This window comes from Manis javanica, chromosome 3, assembly GCF_040802235.1.
Source record: "Manis javanica isolate MJ-LG chromosome 3, MJ_LKY, whole genome shotgun sequence".
Lineage (NCBI taxonomy): Eukaryota > Metazoa > Chordata > Mammalia > Pholidota > Manidae > Manis > Manis javanica.
Genome location: NC_133158.1, coordinates 118,499,533 through 118,525,551, shown reverse-complemented (window position 1 = coordinate 118,525,551; position 26,019 = coordinate 118,499,533). Strand labels below are relative to the sequence as shown.

The window sequence follows — 26,019 nt, the reverse complement described above, 5'->3', positions numbered from 1 at the left end:
CAAAATTCTTCAATTTAGTGCTTCTCAATTCCTTTTATTGGTGCTTACAGTGCCAGTGGGCAAACATCATTCTTCATGCAACCAGAGACTTCTGAAAGCTTATTTCTTACAGCTAGCATAAACCTCCAATTCCACAATGGTAGCAGTGGTGGGTTTTACACAGTGTTTTAATGGTGAATGTAATCAGAACATGAAAAGATCTAAATGCATACTTTGAAGGAATTTGCAGAGATGATGAGGAAGACCCAGAAAAGTACAATTCAGTTTGTTTCTTTTGCATCTGTGTTTATTTTTCCCTTTCTGTTGTGCATATTGAGGATTTTTTAAGATTATATTTTAAAAACCAAGTCATTTCTAGAATGCTCACTGATGCACTTGATTAGCATGTTCTTTGTAGATGTGATTATTAAATAATACAAAGGCTTAACCCCAGAATAATGTTTCCCTTGTTCATGGGTAATTTTTAAGGCTTCCTCTGCCCCCCAGGAGCTAATTACATTTTATCATTTTGTATACCATATAAATTTCCTCCTGACAGCTAATATTCCAGGCACAGGTTTGACTCAGGAGAAAAGTTTACACTTCTCTTAGTGTCCTTTATGTTTTCTCTTTAAAGTATCAATTAGGGTAGGAGAAGAAAAGAAGAGTGAACCCAATCAAATAGGGGAATTGATGGATGGTTATGGATGAAGCATAGCTTCCAAAACAGCGTGAAGTTTTCTGTAGTTTACTCGAATTTCTAGAGCCAATCCTAGCAGCAGATGTAGCAATTAGAGCAAACAGACTTGTGCCACAAAGATATATACAGAATTCATGAATTGGATTAAAATGGACCTTGGATAATAGAACTATATGCTAATTTAGTCTGGTGTGTAAATTTATTGGTCAGTGAGATTACCAAGTAAATCGGCTGTTCAACTGTGGTAACACCAGCACCCATGTATTCAGTCATGCATGTTCCTGTGGATTCTTCAGCAATATTACTTCATGTATGCTTTATTCCTTGCTAGTTTTTGTGATGAACATTTTGCATGCCTGATCTTAATTAATCATATCAGTGATCTATTAAATCATTCCCATTATTATGATTGTTTATTTGATATTGAAAGAAAAGTAAGTTACTGTTAAGTTAAATTGCTAGTCGGTAGTAGAGAAATATAATTATAAGTAGTGCCTTCAGAACATGAATTATAATGAGCACTCATTTGTTCATTCATTCAGTATATCATTGGATGCCTACTATGTATCAGGTAGAGTTCTAGGCCCTCTCCTATTTGCATTTTTAAGCTCCCAGACAGATAACACCAGACACCACACAAAGGGGCTGCACTCTGTATCTTAGAGCTGCCAGACTCCATGAAGTTAATGCTGCTGTAGAATTCAGGGACCCATATGAACAAAATCTAACTTATTTTAAAAGAACTGGTTCCCTAAAGGAATTTAGTTAGCAAAACACTCATTTAGCTTCTGCCATGGGCAGACCAGTATCACCCTTGGAGATGCTAACGGGCCTTTAGTTGGGAGGTCACGTGGTCCATCTCTCTCACTGAGTCAATGAGAAGATCACCCAAAAGTATACGCTGAAATATTAAGTGAGAAGACAAGCCACAGGAAGGAGCCAGCTAGGGAGCAGTTTTACAGCCTCGCTTCATGAGTATCCTTTATGTGGCACCAACTCAGTTCAAAAATAGGAGAGAAGACAATTAGTACCTCAGGAGAGAATTTAACATCTCCCCTTCACCTTTCATTTTTATACAGTTGGCTTTCATGAAAAATAACTCTGGGTTAGAGGATGAAGCTTTTCTCTTCACCTCTAGTAACTGAGATTCCACTTGGCCGCTCCTTCCCCTGTGTTCTCTTTCAAATAAATTAAATGGCTTCCTCCAGATCATGTGGGATTAGAATTCCTTGTTGCTAATTCCCCAAAGGGTTCTTTCCTCTCCTGTAGTATAAGATTTATTGGGGTTTGGGTGAGAGTTATTTGTGCATGTGTGTTGACAAAAACCAAATGTGCATACTGAATAAAACATAGCAGAAAGATGAGATTATTTCAAGGCTTTTGACCCGCAAGCCAGGGAACTCAGTGCTGCAGGAGCAATTAGTTCCAAGTTCCTCATAGACTAAGGGATTTTTATGAGATAAATACAGAAGTTATTTGACTTTTTCAGCTGATTGTTGCCTAGAGGTCTTCTTTCTTATTTGAATCAGGGTAGCTGAGTCAAGGGAATAAGGAAGTCCAGAGATGATGTGAACAGACTTGGAATTTAGGGATTGGTTGGTGTTCTCTTCTGAGAAGAGCTGTGAATTCTTGTAAGGTTAGGTTAAGTTTCTTTTATGTGCCTGTGTTGACCATTTCTATTTTATGCCTGACATAAGTGAGTCCATTTCAGTTTGGTTCTACTGGGTATTCTCCACCCCCTCTTGGGCTTGTGCATGCATACACACAAATGCACATAAATGCAGCTACTTTATGAGCTCTTAAACTAATAGAAAAATATGTGTTTCATCTGTCAGCCACTGTGGGAAGCTGGGCCTTGCATTGCTTCATTCTCTCAGCTTTGCGAGGCAATCCTGCAGAGTGGTTAGAGGCAGGGTCTCTAACCTGCCCATGAGCTGTGGTGCTTTGGGCGAGTTTCTTAACCCTCTCCAAGAGTAATCTGTAAAATGGGGACAATGATAATGCATCCTCTTTCCTTCCAGTAATTGTGGTGATTAAATGAGCAAACACATGCCAAACAGCCAACTCAGTGCCTCACACATAGTAAAAGCTTAATAAACACTAGTTATCACCCTTAGCCAACATGTATTAAACATCTACAAAGATCCAGACACCAAGTAAGTATTTGTTCAGTGGACAAGAATGTAGTGCCCCTAATACTTCACTCTGATATCTACCATATGGATAGCAAATCTTTATTATACCATTTGGATTTAGTTCCAAACCCTTGTGTATCCCTTGCAAGCCAGCTCCTCCCAGACCACCTGGATAACTTTTTTGGCATTTTGATAAAAGTACTTGCAGCAATAAAAGCATAATTTGACTTTGCATCTATTCCCAAGAGTTCTTTTTGTGAGGAGAGCCGAGGTGTTCAAGGACTAGTGGGCCAGGTATAGGTTGGCTATTAAACTACTTTGACATAGGCTCATTTCCTTTCTGGCTAATGTTGGTTAAAATAATATAAGTGTGGGCTTAAGATTATATCTCTGAATGAGAGAATGGGATTCTAACTACTTAAAAAAAAAGCAGTAATTGACTTTTATGTTTAGGCCAGGACTCTACACTAGATCTGTTGAAAAAAGCAATTGTTTTTGTGGTTGTACATGTTGGTTTGGATTTTCTGTTGCTGTGTGCATGTTTTAAGAGAAGACTTGGATAATCATTGTGCTTTTCCAAGCAGCTGGTCTTCTCCTGGCATTGTTACAGGGTCAGTCTATCCCCTCCTAACATGACCATAATGTCATAAAATGCTGTCTGTTCCCTTAGCAACTCTTCAGGGTAGACTAGCTGCTTCCTCTGCCTTCAGCCAGTGGTGGGCTGCAGGCAGGCTCCTAGAGGCCACAAGGAAGCATATTTCACTGCCAAGGGTCTTTGCATCAATAGATCCTTTAGGTTGTTTTCATCCTGTTTTGAGATAATCCAAAGTAAATTTCATAAGAAGAAAGTGAATATATGTCCTTCCCATATGATTTTTAGTTTTTGAGGGTTTTTTTTTCAACTGAGTTTCTGCCTACTTTTGACCTTGTCTTCAAATGAGATGATTGGTATGAAATCAAAAACTGCCATTGGTTAACTACGAAATGCTCCAGTTAGTTTCGCACCTCACAGTAATTGCTTGTACTCTCTTTATCTAAGCCAGAACTCAGGTCTTCTTCTCATCCATGGGGGAGATTTTTTGTGACTTGCTCTCCCCATTACACCTCTTAAATCAGGTAGAGCTTATATGTCTCTCCATATACATAAACTCAATATTAATGAGACCTTTCCTGAGTTCTCTCTTATTTATATTCTCTCTTTTCTGAAATCCTATGCTATTTGAATTCAATTCCAAACAAATTACTGATTTATATTTACTTGCTGGTGAGTGAACAGAACTTGAATGTACTTGGAAGCCAAAACCATGTTACATGAAATAACTAATCTTGTGTTCCTAAATACCATAAAACTGCTTTATTTTTAACATTTAGCATAGTGCTAAGGACCCAGTAGGGGTACAAAAATATTACAGTAATTTGAATTACTTATGGAACATTGATGACAACCCCATCATTGATAGAAGAAAAACTACTGTTGATCATTCTTCTCCAGAAAAACTAAGCAGTGAGAAGCAAACAGTATCCCTGGTGTCCCTCTGCCTTTTTAATTATTGCATGGGTACATCCATTTGTAAATAATATATGGGGGGATATTGACTTCTTGAAAAGACATGACTATTTTCAGATAAGACTGAAATGAACTAATACAGCAGCCAGGACAGTTTGTTTGTTGTTAAGGGCAAATATGTTCATTTGCTGTCATCTCTTCACTGTTTGTAATTGTTTGTAAGAATGCCCTGTGCTCTGGACGCTGGCTCCCAGAGCTGGTGGGTTGGCGTGGACGCTGTGCAGTTCTACAGATCCTCCCAGCAGCACTTAGTCTGTTTCACAGAGCTTTACCAAAGTTTGATGCAGACTCCAGTGTACAATGTGCAGTGACTGCCAGATGACCATTCTGAGAAAGAGTTAGTTGGAGCCAATGGATAATTTTGAATGAATGGAAAACCCCTTTTCAGGTTTCAAAAAAGCTGCTAAAGCCCTTAGCTCCATAGTATAGACACACAAATGAATATAACAAACCAGATGCCTCTTCTGCAGCTGTCTCAGTTGGGATGCCAGGTTTCCCATCCTTGCTGCTCATGACAGTAAATCCCTTTTCTGCAGCATATCACACCTTCCTCCATTTTATAAGTATTTGTGCTGCAACCACCATGCCCCACCCAAAAACAAAATCCAGCCCTGTTAGAATTCTTGTGGGCTGCAGGTTGGAAAGGAGTTCTGCTTAAATTTGAAATGGTTGTAACTTTACATTGTATGTAGAACAAAAATGGAAAACCAGATCCTGTGTTTGTCTCAAAACTGAAATTCCAAATCCTAACCCAAAGTGAAGAAACAGATGCTATAGTGCAGTGAGATGTCTGGGCTCCTTCAAAGGAAAGCAGGGAGGGAATCGCCTTTGAATGCCTGCTTTAGGGGTTTATATTTTTATTCTTCCTTCTGATTCTTACTATATTCAATGCACTATAAATACTTTTAGGAAAGTGGTGTTGATCGTAATTTGATGCACATCAAATAATGTTCAAAGTGCAGGCATGAGCAGAGTCTCTTTTCATGGCTGGTGAGTTCTTGTAGGTGTATCAGTTAATAGCCTCAGCTTATAAAATACTGGAACAGGTGCATCAGAACCATGTAATCAACCACTGTATTGAATTCAGCAAAGGAAAGGACTGGCTTAAGACACCACAGCAAGTCCATTGTTTTCTGTACTGAAATCCAAGCTTCATGACTTCTAATTAATACCTTTTTATTCTTCTAGTACATCTGATACTTTTTTTGAATAATCACATAATACGTACAATACAACAGAATTATTTAATAGCCAACCAAAGTATATGTCCTTATTTTAATAATTTTCAAGCTCTTCTGAGTGCTATCATAGTTTCTACTCCTATTTTCTTTCTTGAGCAGTTTCTTCCTTTAAGTTTCTAAGCACTTGCCAGGGTTTTGTGTTACATGACAGTTGGACAAATGTTACTTAAAAGTCCTGAAAAAACATAAGGTAGTATGAGAATCATCCTCATTTTCATCTTAATTCTTAACTGTTTACGTGAGAGGCAGCTTGGTGGGATAGAAAGAGCATAGATTTTGTTGTTCTACAGCCAGAGTTTCTACTGTTATCTTCTAAATGGCCTTGGGCAAAATTTTAACCTTTTGGAGACTCACTTCTTTAAATTAAAAAAAAAATGGGGGTAAGCCTTTCTTTTGCATTGTTACTATTGGATGATACATGTGAAGCGCCTCAGTCCCTTTAAACACATAACACGTACGAGCTTCTTGTCTAGCCTTTTTTGGTCAGCATCTGTTTTCAACCCAGCTTGGGTTGTAGGAGTAGAAGATAATTTGTCATAAAGATAATTATCTGATAATTGTCAAGATAATTCAGTTGATGATAATAAGATTTGTTTTCTCATCTCTGAAGAGTTGCAACACATGTGTTATTGTGTATGTGTATAATTTATGAAATTTTTACCATCTCTATTATTCCTATATGACTCCATTCAGTTGGTCTGGTCTTAAAAATCCAAAGACATGTTTTAAAAATATGTACTAAATATTACTGTATGCCTTACTTTAGTTTAGAGGCTACAAAGACCCACACAATAAGACTCTACCCTCAGAGAGATGGTGAGAGGAAGAAGAAAACTCTAGCTTGCAAAAAAATGAAAGTTGAATTTGAACAGTATTATAATAGAAATGTAAAACTGGGTGAGAAAGGAATTTATTCTAATTGGGTGATCAGGGAATGATGTGTAGAGAAAATGGGAGTCAGGTCTTAGGGACTGAACAGGATCCTTCACAGATAATGCTGGGTGGAAAGACTGAAGAGGCTGAGCCAAGGATAGAACTGGAAAAGATCAACACATGGGTGGTGGTCATTCGGCCAGTGGGGTAGGAATGTGAAATAACAGAAGTAGGAAAACAAGACAGACCGGTCAGGGCTGACCTGTGGATCCTGAGCCATGTGCCCACCTCTGGTGGAAGGTGTGTGAGAACTGGAATAGTAGGAACAAACCTGTATTTTAAGCAACTGATTATACCAGCCATGAATTTAGCCTAAAGAGATAAAACTGTAAAATATGTACATATCTTTGTCCATCTTATCTGAAAAAGAAACTTGGTGCCCTAACTGGAAGCAGACTAGAGGTTTCAAAATGTTACATAGTGTCTGTGACTTCAGCTGCACATGCATAGCCCACAAGACTCTGGAGTTATTTTCACTGTTGTGTAATAGGGTCAGTTTTGTTTTTAGCCGATTCTTCCAAGGAAGTGTGGCAAGCATATTTCTAAAGCTATCCCATTAAGTACTGTTAGCAATAAATCATCATTTCTATGTTAAAGGTCAAAATAATTTCCCCCTTAGGACTTCTTCACTGTACTCCCTGGTGTGTTTTGCTGTCCTGTAAACTTGTGTGTGTGCAGTTGAGTAAAGACCAGGAGACTCAAGTTGAAAATGTCAAGTTATTTCAACTCACAAGTTTACAAATATACTTTAGAGCTCATCGCTAAGAAACAAAAAGTATGTGTGAATCTTTTTGTTGACATCCGTGTGAATCTATGTATGCTAATTGGTATAAAAGGTAGAAAGCAGTTCTTAAAAGTTCACAACGAATATTCTTCCCAGAAAACCTATGATCATATCTGCTGACGTAAATTATTACATTCTTTGTGTTTGCTAGAATTCTACCCCCTGCACCATCCTCCCCAACATATCTCAACCTATTTCCTAAGTCTTGTCTGTTTATGTGACAGGAAGTGCTAAGCTGAAAAATTAATTTATGTGTTACAGATACATGGAAGTTCAGTGAAAAAGATACACATATTTTAGGTTTCAACATTCTTTAGTAATCCTTTATATTGTAAGTACTTAGTCACCTTTAAGAAGCCCAGACCCCTTAGCTCAGTTCACCACTGAAATGTTTTCACAGAATCAAAATATAACACTTTACATTTTGCATTTAAAATTCTGACACCCAGACAGCACCCCAGAGCACTTAATCTGAGTATCTGGGAATGGGTATCAGACATCAGTATTTGCTAAAGCTCTTTAGGTGATTCCAATGTTGAGGATTTTTGGTTTAAATCATTTTCATGATGATTTACACAGACATGTTTTTTAAAATATTAGAACATTTCAAATCACTTATAATCCCATAATTCACTTTTTTAATCACTGTGAATGTTTTGGAGTAACCAACCTGCTGATCTTTTTCCTTCTTTCTTTTTTCTTTTTGTAATAAAATTGCAATCATATATCTACATACATGTATATATATTCACATATATACATTACTAAAATTTATGTACATGTATGCTTATATATTTGACATCTTTTTACATAGTCATAGGTTAATTCTAATATGTATGTTCATGTTTATTCTTTACCTGTTTTATTTCCAGGGACATTTTCCCATACCTACTAAGAAATATCTCTAAGAATGTGGTTCTTAAAACTTCTATGACATTTATATTACATTATTTCTCTATTCTTACCCATTAAGTTTGCAAGAAACATTCTCAAACAACTTTTGGAGCATTAATCCAATTTTTACCTTTGGAATTAATTAAGCAGTCTATTGATTCCTTTCCATGTGGGCTGAGTGTGCCCCTAGAAGGGAGAGTAGTCGCTCCCTCAGAGCTCCCCGGTGCCTCATTTCTGTCTGGCATTTGAAGGAATGGCTATTTTCTGCACTTCCTAAACGCTCAGAACTTAATAAAATGCCTCAGATTTTGGAAGCATTAAAACTTGACATTGAAATAGTCTCTACTAACTGAGGAAGTTATCTTGGAAATGAACGGGTTCACTTCCTCCTCTGAGACTTGGAAAGACAGGTCATGGAATGATGACAAGGACTCTTTGAGGTGATGTGGAGAAATACTGGGGAATGTGGCATGTGAACACTATCTTCTCAAATGTGAAACGTAGAAGTCAGCTGCTTAGAGGAGAAATGAGCCAGAGTATAGAGGCTTGAGGCATCAGGAAGGGTGAAATGGGTCACGAGCACTAGAAGCAGCAGCCAACTGATGGGAGCACTGAAACTCCATGGGGACTTGGGTCACCTGAGCTGACATGGCATATAGTCACAGGATGCTGCTAGTCTGCTTGGAAAGTAAGGCAGAAAAAAAACATCTGGGTCCTGGTTTGGGGTAGTGTATAATTAAGTTCCAAACTCAGTGGTCCAAGTAGAGCCCCAGAGGTCCCCACCCTTCACCACTCTGCTATTCTACTGATTTGATCCAGCCTCACACGGACTCATTTCTTTTCTTACTGAACCATGGATCAATTTTACCCATTCTGTTGCATACATTCTTACTTATTCAGATACATGGATCAATTTTTAGACCATGTGAGTGGGGCAGTGCTTGTCATTGTGCCTAGGACATAACGGGCATTCAGTAGACATTTGTTGAATGAAATAAGCAGACACAATCACAGTTTTCCTCTCTGGTGATCTGCTCTCTGATAAGATTTCCAGGAATGCATTGTGTCTACATGTCTAAAATTGGGGACCATATGTACAGAAAATTCTTTCTTTTGTCAATGTGAAATCCCTCCAGAGTAAATCCCCCTTCACTTTGGTTTGGTTTTGTTGTGTGAAATACGGAATGTTATAATCCTCATCCTACAGTAGCTTTTTGGGGAGAGGAGCAGTCCTGCACAAGGGCTTGGACACAGGTTAGATGGCATGACTTTTTCTATAAAGGTCCTACCTGCACATCTCATGGGTTCAACTAGTTCTTTCCAAGGCTCCTGTTTAGAATTCCAGCCAATCTGGGAACCTGTGAGGTGCAAGCCAGGATAATAATCAAGATAATGTGGCAAAGAAGTGTGAAATTCCTCAGTATTTCTAAAACAGATGGGTGAGAATAAATTTCTTTAGGATCATGAACAACTGCCCCTAGTAGCCAGAGAGCATCACTAGCCCTTTTCCTTTGAAGGGCCCCTTTTGATGCTGAGGCTTGGAGGGCTCAGCTCAGAGGACTGCGTGGTGGTTTATCTCACGGTTTCAACAGTAAGTCCATCCAGGCTTCAGTGTAAATCTTTGTTCAAGTGTTTGCCCAGGGATATAAAATAAAATTGGATTTGAATGGAAACTTGGCATCCCAGTTTGGAAACATTTTTTATTGGGTACAGATTTGGGGGGGGCTTCTCGGGGGTGCAGGGAAGAAGAAAAAATAATAATTTCTATGTTGTAAATGTTCATAAAAAAAGAATGAGTAAAACAAATTAAAATGTTTTGCTGAGGCTTTTTGCATTCCCATGACTTCAAAATACCTTTGGATTTTATGACAATCTGTAACTGCTTTCGTATAGTGAGAAAAAGAACAAATGAACTTTAAGTCAGAATAATAGAGGTAAGATACGAAATTCTAATAGTAAAGACTGCACTGTTTTGCTTTTTAGTGTTTTCATCAGTCCAAAAAGATTGTGCTAGTAATAATTTTTAATATAGGATTCTCAAATTATATCTTCAGCTTACTAGGTCTTATGTATCGGCATAAAGCGCCACGTTCTGCCACATGCCGCCCAATCTGCGGCGACTCCTCTTGCTGCTGTTGTTAATTCTTAGAGCCACTAGATGTTAAGTGTACTTAACACCACCACACGCATTAACTAAAAGCAGAAAATAGGAGGCTATTGGTCATGATTTGGCTCACAGTCATGTGTTTACTTGTGCCCATACTTCCACCTCAGGAAACATGCCTTCTAACGTGAGAAAAACCAGAGTAATCAGGTTTATGTTGTAGTCCTGGCTCTCCTGGGGAACGGCTGTGTGATTTTGAGCAGCGTGATCTATTATCTGTAGTGCCAGTGTAGTCCTCTGAAAAGGGTGTTTGCTCATTTGGGCGATATGAGGTTTGCAGGAGATGACTCACGGGAGGAGTGGTCCAGATGACCCGTGTCTGCACTGCCGCTGGTCACGCGCGGCTTACTTAAATCTAAGGTCATTAAAATTAAATAAAACGGAAATTTAAATTTTTAAAAGTAAAAATTCAGCTTCTTAGTCCCAGTACCACATTTCCGATGCTCAGCAGTCACACATAGCTAGTGGCTGCCATACTGGGCAGCACTGAAGAACTATTCCGTGACCGCAGCTTCTCTTGAACAGCCCTGATCTGGAACGACAGCCTCTTCCACAGCACCGATGGCTGCCGCCTGGGTCTGGCTGGTATGTCTCTGAGTTGCTTGGTGAGTGGCCAGGGAGAGTAGAATCCTTAAAGAACTCTGTCTCTCCTTGAATCATGTGCACGATCATAAACCTGGCACACACAAGGGAGTGGTTACTTTGTGCTGAATGGCATGTCAGCTGCATCACCACAGATGTGGAATCAGTGGGCATGCTTATTCTGAATTCCGGCAGAATCATTTTTAAGTACCATATGTCCAGTGTCGTCCTTGGCACATTTCTCTGGCTTCATCTGAGTTCCAAAGTGAAACCTCACAGTCTCCTTCATAAATTTAGCCATCAAAGGCCAAGGCGATGATGGTGTACTGAGCTTTGGAAGCCTGAAGTGAAGTGGGATAGTAGTGCTGAGAATGAAGGATGAGGAGACATCTGAGAATTCTGTTGCTATTATGGATTGGCAGAAATTCACCTTTCGTGACCAGGAGCAGCTGCACAATAAGCAGAAAAAATTTGCTCCTTCTGCTTATGGTTTGTTTGTTATCTACCAAAATATCTGATTTTGAAAGTTCTTTATGAATTATAAAGCCATACATCAAAGTGTTAGTAATGAGTGTTAATATCTTTCTTTTTAACACTATGATAAATACATAGAGTGGTGACCATCTATGCTGCATTCGTAGTCTGAGGTTCATTTTTGTATTGGGCAGTGATAGCTGACTTTATCTGAGTGTGTGTGTGTGTGTGCACTACACTGGTGCTCATATGTACGTGAAAGTACATTTTTCTTTACGTGTGGCAATTTTGCCTGTTTTTTATCCCCCACATGGGTTCTGAAGTTGCCTATCTATGTTCAGATCCCAATTCCACCACAAACTGGTTAGATGAGCTTGGCAAAGTTACCAGGTGTTTTAGTTTTCTTATCTAAAATGACAACACTAAGAGTTCCTATAACAGGATTGGTATGAGGAGTAAATGAGAATCTATGTGTGTGTATATATTATTTACATATATGCATATGCAAACACACACACACGTGTGTGTGTATACATATATCTCTGTACAGTTTCTGGCTGATTATTAGCGCTATCTAAGTATTAGCTATAAATTAGTCATAATCATGACACTACTATGTTCATAAGCAGACATACAAAGTCCATTGCTCCTTCTCTACCTGAATCGTGGTCTGCCAGGTTGAGGGTGATAGCCAGGTAGGTTATCTCCATGTACTGTCTTTGGAGAGTGGAGCCACTTGCATCGTGCCCTTCCCTTGTAGGGTATCTACCCAACCTTTGAGTCGATTGTAAGCTGCCTTCAGAAATAGTCAACTCCAGTGCTCTGAGACCTTCACAGTACCTCCCTTTGAATGTCGGCACTGTGAGAGCTTTACTACCGCACTGAAATACCACCCCACTATTCCCCCACAACCACACACACACACACACACACACTCCAGTTCTATGTGTTTCTCCTTTTGCCAGGTACTTAAGATTCAAGGGCCTTGGAAATCTCTGCTCCCACCTTGACTGAGGCAGAGATGTCCTGTTCCTGTGCTGTTGATGTTGACAGAAGTAGGGCACATTTTCCCCCCATGTGCTGCTCAACTCCCAAGCAAAATGTACAAGATATTTTCTGGTTACCAAGGATACCTGGTGACATAATCATCCCTAGCCTTTCTTTCCTCTCTCCACCCCCTCAGCCTTTCCCCTCCCCTCCCCTCCCCTCCCCTGGGTCTTTATGCTCTGTTCACACGGAGTACAGCTCATACTCTATAGCTTGTCACTTATTTGGTTCGGAAGCAGCTGCCAGAGGACTGACTGGAGAGAACAGTGCCCATGCAAACACTTCTAGACTCTCCGAGTGGACAGGTTACTTCCTGAGAGACAGTAGCTTGTGCTTTCTTATACACTAAGGTTCTTTGCCATTTGAGAATGCATTCAGTTTACACATGATTTGGGTAGGGAGCTAACAAAATATTCCCTGGTTTCTGTGGATTTACTTAATGGAGACATCCTGGATTCCTCCGTATATATTCTGGCCCCTTTAAACTTTCAGCAGTAATTAGTTCAAGGTCTCATCTAGAAAATTCTGCCCTATTAGCCCTACACAGTCAGTGTCTTAGGATAGACATCTTGAAAGGCAGAAGACTGCATACAAATAAGAAAACAAGAATGTAGCTTAATGGGCAATGTCAAATATCTTATCATGTAATACCTAGATAGCGTAGACTGGCATTCTAGGCCATCTGTGATCTGACTTCTAACTTGATTTCTACAACTCCCTTCTCATTCCCCTCACATTAACAATAGGTTTTCCCACCAATGCGTATTTGCTCTTTGTTGCTTCTACTGGAATTTCCTCACTACCACCTCCACCACCACTACCATCACTGGCGTGTATTCTATCCTCTAAGACCCAACTCAAAAACCTCTTCCTCTGATAAAGTATTGCCCAAATTGTCCTGGATGAAAGTAGCAGTCCTCTCCTCTGAACTCCCACTCTCTACCTCTTGCTTATGACATCTTCAGTTACGTTCTGTCTTGTTATTTAGTTGCAGGTCCTTATCTCTACTACTAGATACAAATGCCATGATAGTGATGATAGTGGTAGGGTTCTATCTTATCTCCTCCTGCCCTCTCCCTAGTCAGCCTGAGGGCAGACCTAGTTCCTCATATACTGTTCAAAGCTGTTCAAAGAATACTTTTTGAACAGGTAAATGAGTAAATGGTAGAAACCACAAGCAGAACACTAATGCAAGCAGTTTCAGTGACTGGAGCTATTGAAAAGAGAGAAGTTTTATAGAAGATTTGCAGTATTTCAGTATTCATAGGATGGAATATTGAAGTTGGCAGTAACTTCAAAGTAGTCTAGCCATTACCTCCCCTCCCATACCATCTTCATTTTCAAATGAAGAAATGAAGATTTATTTGGGACTGACACATAGCAATAGAATGGTAATATAGCACATATTAAGAGCTAGGACTTGTGAGTCAGATCTGCCTGGAACCCAGCATATTCTTCTGAAGCAAAGCTAGAATCATAGTGACATAAACATTCTATTGCCTGGACACATGACTGTGGGAAGATAGCTTCCCACCCCCAGCACATCACCCATTACATATATTTCCTTGTGGATATAAATAGAACAAACAAAATAGCAGCAACTGAAGAGGGACCGTGACTACTTTCATCATATGGGGTCCTGCACAGCTGAATCAGAAACCTGAGTAAGGAGATAAGGCAAGTCTTATTCAATTCCTTCCTTTTAAAAGACTTAATTACTGAAGTTCAAGCTGTCAGGTCATTGACAGCCCAAAGAGAAGTGGGTGTGGGAGTTGGTTGACATTCCCACAGCAGAGAGAGAGGAGTAGACAGGAAGAAAATATTGGGAGTCCTGCACTTCAGCAGGAGGAGATGAGGGCATGAGCCAAAGGGTAGGGTCAGGGGCGATTCCATTCCCCACCCATGCAACAGAGCATTGCGTGAGTGAATTCAGAGCTCCCAGTGCATTCTGAGCTGTGTGCCTGCTGGAATGTGAACTGTAAATCTCTCTCATCATCCTTCTTCTCACTGACCTGCAAACAACCCTTGTACCTTCCATCTGCTTCCAAACCACCTGTTTTTCAGTTTTTATCTACATAACTTTTCCATTCTCATACCATCGTCTTTACCTTCCCATGGTGCACCACGTTCTTCTTCTAAATGTTTCCATGTGACCTCATTTTCCCCTAGCTATGAGACCCACAATAGCATAATGTCATCTCAATATGGATTCATTTATCTGCTTAACAAATATTACTGAGCACATACTATGTCCCAAGTATTGTTCCAGTTGTTGAGGATGCAACAGTAAACAAAACTGGGAGCAGAACAGTCAAAATGATTTGCCTTTGTGGAGCTCACATTCGAATGGGGACACAATAAACAAAATAATTGATAAGTTACATAGAATACTGGGAGGTAGTAAGTGTTGGGAGAGAAATAAACCAGAAGGGAAAAGAGAGTTCTGAGGGAAAAGGGGCTCCTAGACTCAGAGCAAGGTCAGATAGCCTGGGCTGGACTTGTAATCCCAACTCCATTCTTCTCAGTCAAGTGACCCAGGCAGGTTGATAGATCTCACAGGGCCTCACTGTCCACATCTGTGTATCAGGAACCATAAGAGAAACTAGTACCTTCTTGGATAGTTATGGGGAGTAAATGAGATGATACATGTAAATTGTTCAGCACAGGATCTGGTCCCCTATATACATTTGATGTCAGTTTGTATTATTATTAATATGAGTTTTATATGTTGTATATAATGCATACAATTTTATGTTGTATGTTATATCTGTATATTATGTGTAGAGTGTTATTATCTAACTTTGTTCCTGTACTATCCCATTTTTCTCAAAATACCTATAGTTTCATTTGTTCTTTCTCCCACTAGACAGTGAACTTTGGAGGTAAGGACCACATCTTATTGATATCTATATCCTATATGCCCTGCATGTAGAGGATTCTGTTTGCTTGCTAAATTAGAAGCAAATGTGATACCCCTTTCCTAGGCACAGAACCTTTTGTTGAAGCCCATTGTTAGAACCCTTCTCTAATGCTTATCATTCTTGTGTCATACCTAAACAAGAGCTGGATCTGTCCACCACTCTCTACTTTCTACTCACCATTCCTTCCCCCATCTTACAGAATGCCAAGCTCATTGTCCTTATCTCAGCAGCCCACCCATCCTTCTGCTCCTTCGCAGGAGCTTTTCACAGATCATTTTACTCTAGATCCAACCAGATCCTGTAGCCTCATTCCACCTTCACACAGTTTTAAGCTTTCTGTCCAGTGGGGGGTCACCCACTCCCCTCCAGACACCTATACATATGCCCTAAACCTCCAATAACAATGTTCTTCTTCAACTTTAACACTTTCTAGTAGAAGACCCAATTACATACATTTTCTCATTTGATCCTTAGAACAATTTGTGTGAAGTACAAACATCAGATATTATCAGCTACATGTTCCGAAGAAAGGAACAGAAGCTCGGAGAAATGAAGTAAAAAATCCAAGTACACGTGACTAAAAACCAGCAGAGTTGATGCCTGCATTCCTATTATCTGCAGCAGGAATACTGAGTTGAAAAGTTCATGCTCCGCACTTGGGTGACCCTGAATTCTTCCCTCAGCTTTGCTATTTACCCACCATATGACCCTGAAAAATGCCTCTAAGCCTCAGTTTTCACTTCTGCGAAATAAAAGTAACTCTCGCCCTTCCTGACTCACAGGAATATTTTTGAAGATTAAAAGACATGTTAAGAAATTTCAAAAAGTATAAATTGTCAGGTATATATGTCAGGGGTGTGAATAAGCTCTGTAAGAATGTAATGACTAGTATATGTGAAGGAAAGAATTGACAGATTTTGAGATTTCCCCACACACCAGGAAGACAAAATCTCTTTAGAATTTTTTCAGGCAATATTAAGCATTGACACTGCTGGTAAAGAATACAGGATTCATGAAAGCTTTTTGAAACTAAGGGGCTGAAAACATAGAGTATGTACAACCCCGAAGTCCAAATATTACTTAAAAAATAGCCCCCTTCCCAAGGAGCACACACTTGATAAACACTGAAGAAGGTTGTTTCTTAAATGCACTGAGCAAACCCCAGAGGTCTCTACATGGACTTACAAAATTTGATGATGCTAAGTAGCTTGTTGATCTGTCTTAAGAGCCTCAGCATATGGGCTGAGTTCATTGCAGAGTCCAGGAAACTCTCTGTGGCTATCCTGGATTGTTGTTGTTTCACAAATCAACCATCCTCTGGGAAATATTGAAGTTGGAATAGAGATTTTTGTGAAATTTCAAACCTACAGTTCTTTTATATTTCATAATAGGTACTCAACAGATATACATAAAATTTAATTGAGTAATATTTTCAGCATGTATCTGTGGCCTGGACGATGAAAGTAAACTGTGCATGGATCCTGAGATTTCTCTACCATCATCATTTTGTTGTGCTCCCCAAAATGCACAAAGGAGATGATGTCAGGCAAGAGCTCCATATTTTAATGGAATTTGGTACAGATCATCAGAGCTGTCAAGGATGGAGAGGAGAGAGATGAGCTATATGTCCCACAGACATGGCAACATCCCTCTAGCTTTGAAACCAGTAATAGTGCAAAGACTGACAGAGTCATGGCATACTGTGGATAGGGTCATCTAGACATCTGTCTAGAAAGCAAAATTAGAGATTAGAGCTTAAGGGGCTCAGGCCCCATGTCAGGGGAGCAGGGAGTTCCCTGGTAGTTATTGTCCCAACAGCTGCTAGAGATTCCTGATTCTTTTAGGATTGAGCTTCCAGACCTCAGTCCAGTCCCACCTGCCTGGATTGAAAATGACATTTTTGGCCTCTAGCCAGGCACATTCCCTCTCTGTACCATCTGACAATGATATGCTTTCTAAACAGGGTGCCAGGAGGGCAAACAGAGAACACTGTGGGCATGGTCCCCAGCTGCCTCCTCCTTGCTGTGAGGTAAACATTTCACAGATGGGTGAGGACCCAGGTCAGAGAGATAGCTCAGCACTTAGAGGTTTTACTCAACACCTCAGACTATGGGCGTGGCTTGCCCGGGGTCACACAGTGAGTCCACCCGAGAATCAAAAGCAAACTCATGACTTTGACTCCCAATCTAGGTCGCTCTCTCTGTGATAAAACAGCACCTTCTATTAGTATGATAATGTACCAAGCTACATGTACCTTAATATGCTTCATAAAGATGACTATTGCAGGCCATATGAGCTACATACTCCACTATCTGGGTATGTGTTACACCTCCTCCCGTCAGAGTAGTAAAGAGAGTCTTATAAAAGTGGTAAATTGTGTCTTTTAGGTTTTGATGAGACTCCAGTGAGAGAAAGGTGTCACCTTAATTCTGAGAGATTAAAGCTTAACTTGTGAAGGATCTTAGACTTTCTACATAGTTAATTGTGGGGGGCAGGCTCTATCATGGCACCTGCTGTTAACTTATGTGTGTAATTCCTTCTTCTTGAGTACAGGTAGGGCCTGTAACTTGCCTCTAATCAATAGAAGACAGCAAAGGTATTGGGAAGTAAGTTCCGTGATTATAGTACCTTATATCAGAGTACCATCTCAGCAGACAAGCAAGGGACTTTTCTTGTAGGCTTAAGAAGTAAGGGACCATGTTGGACGACCCCATGAAATAGGTCTCTATGAAGTGTGGGCTACCTCTAGGTCCTAAGGGTGGCCTCCAGCAATCAGCCGACAAATAAGGCCAAGTCACACAGCCAAAAGGAAATGAATTCTGCCAACAGCCTGAATGTGTTGGGGAACAGATTCTTTCCCAAGTCAGGTCTCCCGATGAGAATGCATCTCAGCCAGCACCCTGATTGGAGCCTGTGAGACCCCGAGCAGAGGACCCAGCAAAGCCATGCATGGGCCCTTGCAAACTATGAGATAATAAATGCATGTTGTCTTAAATAAACACTAAGATTGTTAAGCAGCAGTTGAAAGCTAATACAATACTCTTTTTTATTATTTTTCTGAACAGGTATTAGTTAGAAAAGCCTCATCCAATAAACGAGCCTCTTCTAAAGTTTTCCAAGTCAGTGATTATCAAGTTTCTGCTTTAACATCTTCAGTGACAGGAAGCCACCGTTTCATAGGGCAACCCATTTAAGTGTTAAACAGGTTTGCATGTTATCAGTTCCTGCTCTCCTAAGGGTGATCCGCTCTGCAAAGGCAGCCTAGAATGTGCCCTAGATTTCCAGGTAGGCTGGTGAAGGAGGCCTGGTTCTCTTGGCCTGGAGGACCCCAAGTAGCTAACAGTCCATGTCTTACCCCTTCATAAAAGATGGACTGAGGGGAATGCATGTGACCCAGGATCTCTTGCCCCCAACTTCACCACTCAGCAGCAGTGTAAACTTTGACCCAGTTAAGTAGGTTAATGATCCCTTCTCCAGTACTTCCCTCACAGAGTTGTGGCCATGAAGTGAGATAGCATCTATGAATGTGCTATTGGCTATAAATCAGCAAATAATTACAAGTGATTATTATATTAAGATAATAGTCTTTTGTCAGTAAATATTTGTCAAACCTGGTCCATGTTATGGAGACAGGCTCTCCAGGGAAGCTGCCGATTTGGAGATAAGGAGACCAGCCCCCATTTGGAACTGTATCACTGAATCTGGATTCCCAGCAGTACATTGCAGGTTTTGCTTCAGGAATTTGAGTTTTGTTTTGTTTGGAAGGAACAAGAAGCCCCTGGGGCCAGTTACACTGTCATCGAACTTAGTTGGCAATTAGGCTCCAAAGCAAACTTGTGGCTGCGAGACAGAGTTGAAACGTGAATTCTTTTCCACAGGTGGAGGGGTGGATCCTAAAGGGGGCGTGTACAGCTTGGCTATTTTTATGCTTCAGCATGAAAGAAGGTTCAAGAGAATCTGGGTAAAGCAATTAGTGTCCCTCTGTCTGCAGGCAAAACTGGTTTGAACATGTTTCTCTGTTCTTGAAGGGCTGTTGGAGCCTTGGAAGTTTATCTGATGAAAGATTTCACTAAGCAAAATGTCTTCACTTACAAATCCAGCCACTTTACACTCTTAGCCCCAAATTCATTTTTCTTTAGAATCCTGCCTACAATTATGAACCATAAAAGAGTGAATTAATCCCCAAGAGTCCAAGAAATTAAGATGTTTAATCTGTCCATTTGAGGATGTCCCAGCAAGCACTGTTAATTATTTTTGTAGAGACCACTTACATATTGTCATTCTCCTTACTTGCAACAGAAAAATATGTTTCTACATGTATTTTGGGGGGTACATCTGATGTATATGTTTGTATTGCACTATTCACATTACTATTAAAAGTATCACTATTTTATTATAGATTTGTCTTTCCCACTCTAGGAAAAACAAGACCAAGATTTCATTACTAAAACCAAAATCCTCTACAAAACCATCCTTTTAAAAACATAGATTAAAAACATTCACAGTCAGCCAGACGTATATAAAGCCTTTTTATATTTGGTCCCACAGAAATGTTTCCTACCTTTGGTCTGAATTTGTACCTTTCTTCGAACACACCCTGTTCTCTCATCAGCATGATGATACATGTTGTGGTTTCAAGCAACAGGACTGTTCAGAAATGTGCTATTAGTGCTACATTTTTGTATATCTTCATCCTCTTTCAAACCTAATTTTTTCCATGACTTCGGTTTTGTTTTGTTTTGTTGGTTATTTGTCTGTGTTTTGTTTTGTTTTGGTTTTTGGTTTGGTTTTCCAATCCAAGCCTGAGATCCAGTGCTAATTTTCAGTGTTTGTGTAAAATATTTGAGCCTGGTTCCTTGGAGTTCCTCTGGTTGATTGTCTTAATGGCTCAGATGTCATGCTACCAGCCTTCTCCATGAAGGAAGTCACCTGCTTTCTTATCTTTAATCCTAGAGAACTTTCACAACCCTCCATAAAAGCCACTATTGAAATTTTACTTTAATTCCTCAGTTTCCCCCACTAATTCGTGACTTCTTCCAGTGCTGAGAACCTGTTTGTCTTACTCATTATAACCCCAGTGCCTAGAAGTAGGACTTACAGAAAGCTGATATTCCATAACTATTTATTTCATAAATAAATGAATGTCCATAGATTATATTTTTTCCCACAGACCAGATAATGCAATCCTATATGATGCTATGGCAAGACATAAGATTATCAGTGAAAATTTGAATTGTTAGTGAAAATCCATGTGGGCAGCTTCCAAATTATAGATGGATTTTGTCCCAGTAGTTCAGAGAGCAATGAGCATTACAATTTGAGGAGCTTGACAGGATTCATTTCAGCCTTCCCATTTGACAGATGATGGAATTCAACCCTGAGAGGGGGCATCGCCTTGCTGAAAGTTGTGGGATGAGTTTCTGACAGAGCCAGCTCCTGCCTGGTTCAGTATATTTTCCTTATTGCCTGTTCTCATTGTATCACAAACACATATACCAATTTGTTGTATCCTTTAACCTACAAGAAAGCACAGAATGCTGATACTACTAAAGGATGAGCTATGAGACAGGTGGGAAACAGCTCCATCGACCATCGGTAGTGGCAGCAAGACAGACACCCTCTACCGTGCGGGGACACTCCATCCACTGAGCTATCATGGAGGCGGGTGTGGGCAGGGTGGCTGTGCCCATTCCTGCCTAAGCACAGAGGTTTCTGTAATAAGGTAGCAATACTTGAATCAGAGTGAGTCTTCTGCCCAGTATTCATAGGCACAGACAATAGTTTCTCTTTCAGGGAAACCCTTGTAATTGTCTCATGTGTGCATCTTGTTCCTACATCTTTATATTTTGGGTAAGGAAACGAGGGCTTTGTTACCTATTATGAGAACACCTGTCTGCCAGGATTTAAAACAAAGCTTCCAAGCAATTTTGCCTTTTATTTCAGGTAAATTTCATATATTACTTCTGTGCAGAACTGTAGGGTCATGTTAGGTTGTTCAAATCTCCAGGAAATGTTTGTTTAATTTTCTTTAAAGAAGGGAGAGAATAAAGAAAAAATGTTTCAAAAAGCTTTTACTGCCAAACTACTGTTTTGATTTCTCTTTGTGTGAGCTTTGGTTTCCCCACATCGTGAGCCCTGAACTCTTTGATGTTGTCCTTTTAAGCATAAAATAAAAGATTCTTCTCTTTAGTGTACAGGCTTGGAGGAAGACAAACAGCAAACGTCCCTGTGTGTTCATGTTTCTGTGGTAATAATCGACGCCAGGCTTCGGGCTGTCGTATTCGCCCTCGCCTCATACAATAAGCATTCGGCGTTCCATGACTTTCACTTCTGTCAGCTACCCAATTGCTTATGGAGTTCCTTCTCGTCGTTTCTATGTGAGCAACTTGAACAAGGGCCATATCCACGATCTGATTCTTCACTCTCTCCCTGTAGGGCTTGTAATTAGGCTTTGCCCACAATAGGGGCTCAATGTGTGAATGAATGCATGAATGAATGTTCCAGTTTGATTCTGTGAGCTGCTTAATTCTACTAGAGGCACTCCCTGGGTTTTCATTAGACAATTAATGGGTACATATTTCATATTGCTAATTAATACTCAATAAATAGTTTGTGTCACTTGCAGTGGAACCCAAATGAATAGAAATTAAAATGTTTCCAATTTTAATCTTTTCATGTCTTCCCACAAAGAATGTCATTGTGTCCATGAGACTCAGTTCCTGGGTTTCATGGCCAGCTTGGTTGCCTAACTTTGTTGCCTAACTTTGTGTTTATGTGGCATAAAATCCTGAGCTATCAGAGTTGCACTGGCTTTTAGAGATCCTATCTAAATCCTTATAATTTACAGATGAGAAATTTGACATCTGCCTTCTTGTAGTTAGTGTATGAATTAGGAGTTTGCACTCTTTTTAATCATGGTATTTTGTGTATATTCACAATATTGTATTCAACAAAAATGAATGTAACATCACTCTGTTGTTGTGACTGTTTCTATACTAAATGATTCTAGAGGTAGAGAAGAGCTGAGAAGTAACCCAGACGATCTGCTTAATTACCTATACTACTACTCTTACTTCAGGGCAAGACCTCTGTCCTCTGTGCACATAGCTAAATTGGGTTACTTTTGGTCAAGGGAAAGAGAATAATAGTCCCCTCATAGCCAATGAGAAATGCTCTCTATTCTGCCAACCTCGTTCATATTTTGTGATAAATCTTGAAACTGACCCTATTTCAAGTTTGATGTCCAGTGAGTAACTAAGTATTAAAACTATCATTTGCTTTTTCTATGCCTGCAGTCCTGCTTTCCAGAATCTTTTCCACCTTTGAAGCCTTCCTGAATATTGTTATTACTTTGAGAAAACAAAAACTTAACAAGAATGAGTTAGGAAATAGAAAAAGGTCATTGATCAAGGACAAGAAAACGAGGCAGAATGGTGATGAAATGAGGAGAGCCTTGGTTTTAAAAGATCTGAGTTCGAATCCTAGTGCTGCGCCTTTTAGCTTTATGATTTTAGGGGAGTCGGGAACCCTGAAAACCTTGTCTAGTGCAGGAAAGTGTAGAATAGCTTTGGACCACAGATTAATCTATGCAAACTCATATTACTTAAAAGCACTATCTCCAGAGGTTTCTATTCCAAGACCTGTTTGGTCAGTTATCTCCACTGAATAACTGTCTCCAATGATGGCTGGTATTTATTTAGCATTTTATGGCTACAAAGTACTTTATTATTTTATCATTCTATTGCTAATATTATTTAATGTTCTAGTATTAAATAAATGTTCTCTAATATTCTATTACTGTTGGATGCATTGTGATCTACATTTTTTACAGATGAGAATAGAGAAATTCTAGGTGGATAAAGGACTTTGCTACATAAATAAGTTTGCTTCTGCATAATGGGGGAGACTCAAATCCACATTTTGAAAGTCTTCAACTCATGTTCTTTCATAAGGCTATGGTGGTCCTGAACATTTGGCATAATCAGTTTGCAGAAAGGCTTGGTTTATTCATCTCCTAGCCCCTCACTATCTCCTCTTTCTGTCAGAATTCTCTAGAAAGAACTTTGCTCCTTGAAAACATACACATTTTGTTGGAAGCAGTTCCATTCCATGTGAGCGATTTTCTTTCTTCATTTGAAAATCTGAAATACAACTTCTTGTAATATTTTGGAAGTTAAAACTGGGTGGTAGAAGTCAAATTTGCATTAGTATCTCTGACACTTCAGTCTTCTCACAACTTGGTAAGAATCACGAAAACGGATTTCTTCCTTTACCTAAAATTCTCTAGGAAAGAGAGAACTCTGTGCTTGCAAGCAGGAAAAGGCATTTGGGCTACACGGAGCTGCCTTAACTCTGAAATTGGCAAACAGTCTGGTGTATAAACAGGGAAATGGTTTTATTGGTGCTTTAATAGAGTCTTATCTAAATATCTAAAAGCTCTCTGTAAGTGTCAAATGTTAACTCTAGGTTACATTTCAAGGCCCACAGCTCCCTTCCACGGTCAACAAGGATAACTGATGTTTGTTCTGTATTTAGAGCCCCCAAGTCTCCAGCAAACATTTTGTACATCATTTCTAGGACTAGAGATAAATGTGGTAATTGTTTTCAAGTCTGGGCTAACACATCTGCCAACTGGGTTATGTATTTGACTGAATAGAAAGAGAGAGGAGGGGAAGCCATGGTATTGAATCAGGTAGACCTGAGTATAAAACCCAGAGCTTTACCACTTAAATGTTATACACCTACGAGGATAAGTACTTAACTTTTCTGAACTTTAGTTTTACTATCCACAAAGTCAATTATAAACTACTGCCTTATATGTAAGCTGTGAGAAAAATGTACCAATCAAGTTACTTTAGGGTAATTGGTATTTTTCCAATCCTAGTTCCTAGAATACCCAGAGATGTGAAGATTTGTCACTAGACAGAAGTAACATTTCCCAGGCTCCGTGTATTCTTATCCCCCTGTATTCTAACCAATTCAAAATTCCCTTCTTCCTTTCTCCAACTGTTGGTAGGGGCAGGGAGTGATATTTCAGATGTTTGAAGCACCCTTTGTCTATTTCCCCAAATAGTCTAGTCTATATCCCAAAATTTGCCAGTATCTATAAATTCAAGAGCCAGTGTGGGTCACTGGAGGCTGTGTTTAACCTACATACAACCACATCTTCCTCTCAGACCTAGAAGAGCAGAAACTGAGAATGGAAGTCCAGTAACGTTCTTTTCTCCCTCCAGCCTTGTTTGTGGCTCCTCCAGAGCAAGCTCGGCTCGGTTGGCACTAAAGGTGGAGCAATCTGAGGTGGCAGGCATCCAGACCACTGGGGAAATGGTGCTCTGTTTTTTGTGGGTTTTTGTTTTCTTTTCTTCTTCTCAGGTTCCAACTGTGGGGTCGACAGATTGTCCCTGACCTGTCAGGAGAATTAGGAGCTTTCCAGATCTGCGATTGTGTTGCAGGCCCTTCATTAACACCAGCCTTGCAATAAAATATGTTTATACGTCACAATCTTTGTAGATTCTTTTTGTCAGCCACATGGAAACAATGTTAGAAAACTCTGTCTATAGTTTGTGCCTTTCTGCTTTTAATTTTCTTGGTCAGAATGCTTTATAAAGTTGGATAACTGAAGGCAGGCTAGCTTTAAGGCATCTCTCCAGGCCTTGAGACAGTGTGAAAGAGTGAAAGCAGCTTATCCTGAAAACTTGGAAAATCGTCTCCCAGTCCTGCCTCCTCTGAGAAAGTCCTTTGCCCTTTCTGAATCTGTTTTTTCAACTATGCCGTTTTGTCTTTGGACGAGATGATTTCAAATATCCCTTCCTCCACTGAAATAGTTCTTTAACTTTTCTATGTAAGGAGTTGATTGAAAGAGCTGCAGATTTCATTATGAAAAAAGGTTGTTATGAATAGGAGCTATTTAAAGCAGCAAAGAAATAGAGCATCCTTTTCTAATGATGTCTGTCCTTAAAAAAAGAAAAAGCACAATTTTCATTTGTTTGCATTTTAGACAGTTAAACCCTTGCCTAGCTAGGACATTCATCCTTGTTAAATGGGCTATAAAATTAATCTTTTTCCTATGTTTAGTTATTTATATTAAATTTATATTTTATGTATTATATACTGGTATATTATAACATTTGTTTATAGTGTCATTTCTTAAAATTCTTCCTTGTTTTCTTCTTGCATTTTTCTCATTTCTGATTGAAGCATAATTTACATGCAGTAAAGTATTCAGATCATGAGTGTCTCTGGTGCTGGCCTCTAAACCACTGATGAGCTTTGACAAGTGTATATATCACCCCAGAAAGTTCCGGCATGACTCTTTACACCCAGTGTCCACCTACCACCCTCTGAGGCAACTACTTTCTGACATCTACCACCATAAATTACTTCTCTGTGCTCTTTTCATTTCAGATAAATAAAATCATACTGTATTTATTTTTTTATCTGGTTTCTTTCATTCAACATACAGGTTTTGAGATTCATCCATTCATCCATATGGATGTATCAGTAATCTGTTCCTTTTTGTTACTGAACAGTATTCCATTGTGTGAATAGACCCCAATTAGTTATCCATTCTCCTCCTTTGTTTATTTGATCATGAATTT

General features: G+C 39.6%; 1 protein-coding gene and 1 long non-coding RNA gene across 28 annotated transcripts in view; one reads left to right on the top strand and one right to left on the bottom strand.

Moving 5' to 3' along the window:
* LOC108392319 (uncharacterized) overlaps nt 1-26,019 on the bottom strand; it is a 153,290-nt gene that overhangs the window by 38,200 nt on the left and 89,071 nt on the right. For all 5 annotated transcript variants that reach the window (XR_012129301.1, XR_012129306.1, XR_012129304.1 and 2 more), the window contains exon 7: nt 1-26,019. This exon is cut by the window's left edge. This is a non-coding gene — a long non-coding RNA (uncharacterized lncRNA).
* The window catches only part of LPP (LIM domain containing preferred translocation partner in lipoma), a 628,839-nt gene that overhangs the window by 559,605 nt on the left and 43,215 nt on the right, over nt 1-26,019 (top strand). The gene's annotated exons all lie outside the window — the stretch shown is intronic.